This window comes from Apis dorsata, unplaced genomic scaffold (genome assembly GCF_000469605.1).
Source record: "Apis dorsata unplaced genomic scaffold, Apis dorsata 1.3 scaffold_655, whole genome shotgun sequence".
NCBI lineage: Eukaryota > Metazoa > Arthropoda > Insecta > Hymenoptera > Apidae > Apis > Apis dorsata.
In genome coordinates, this window is record NW_006263844.1 from 172,582 (window position 1) to 173,997 (window position 1,416).

Sequence of the window (1,416 nt, forward strand, 5' to 3'; positions counted from 1 at the left end):
CGATCTATATTTAAACCTCGATGTATTACGTATAAGCATAACGTGTAAGTATCCAGAGAATTCTAACATATGGATATAATATAAAAGTTTTTTTTATTTTTCATCAATATTACTAATTACTATTTCATAACGATAATTTAATATATAAATATAATTTTATATTTGAGTATACAAATAAATTAAGACATATATAGATAATTTCGAAAATATTTCAACTTCCAGTCTTGGATGATAATTCTAACGTAACTTCATAAAAAATGAAAATAATTTTTACGATTTTGAATATTCATATTGTAGTTCTTCCACTATTGTGTAGCAGCATGTGGTGTCATGATTGTCAACAAAGCGTCTGAAGTGAGAATAGGCGGTCCAAGCAAAGGATCCCTCTTGCCCCTGTGCCGTCCCTCGAGGCTTTTTTCCACCAGTGAACAGTAGCTGCAAGAGTTTTTCGAGGTTGGCAAGCCTCGCGACGCCTGCTTTCTTTCCGTTAATCGATCTCGTTTCGCACGCGTATCCACCTTCGCACGCAATCCAATTTCCGAGTCAAGTCTCTCTTTCTCTCTTTTTCTCTCTCTCGTTTCTTATTCCGATTAAATTTCCTCGAATTCTTTCCTCGAGAAAATGCAAGTTTCATTCGAATGGAGAGATAAAGCCGCGTGTTTCCTGATTTAAACTTTTCCAAGCGTGGATGGACGATGCGTGTCTTTCGAGGCGCTTATATCTTTTCTCGAAACTCGAGGATTTCTCCATTTCTTCTTCTCTTCTCGATCGACTTTATTTGTGAACCACGTGAAACCGGACGCGGATGAAATATCGGGCAACTATTGTGATGGCCGAGAAAGAAAGTCTGTGTCGCGCGTATGTTTCGATTGATAGTTAAAAGAAAACTTACGTTTGCCCGGGATGTCTCGTTTAAACGAGAAAAAAAATTGTTTCACGCTCGACGGAAACGTACGTTGTAACGCGGGCGACCGAATATACCGGGCAAAAAAAGGAATAAATCGTAAACAATGGATTAAGCGGCGATAGGTGGAGCGAGATGTCATATTGTTGGAGGCACTTGGTATGTAGCACGGTCTGTGTTCCGTGGATATACGAAAGCCCAGCGGGGCTATACGCTCGTGGAAGAGAGTCGCTATGGCAACCGGAGACGTGGACGTGTACGCACAGGCGCTTCTGCCGACGCCTCGAGAGACGTCCTCGCGTAACACCCGCTTCGAATGCCAGACAATATTGGCCCAATTATTCACCGGGCCCCCACCGGAAATGATCCTATCGTCTTGACGCGTCGTCGCGTCATGACACCCACAAACTGTCGTGAATTTTCATTTTCCAAAAAACATTTTTTCCTCTAGAAAAGTAACTGCACGATTGTACAGGTTTTAGAAATTTATATTTTTTTTTTTTTTTTTGGTT

General features: G+C 40.8%; 1 long non-coding RNA gene across 4 annotated transcripts in view; it reads left to right on the forward strand.

The window, feature by feature from the left end:
* LOC102675966 overlaps positions 1-1,416 on the forward strand; it is a 27,703-nt gene that overhangs the window by 17,905 nt on the left and 8,382 nt on the right. The gene's annotated exons all lie outside the window — the stretch shown is intronic.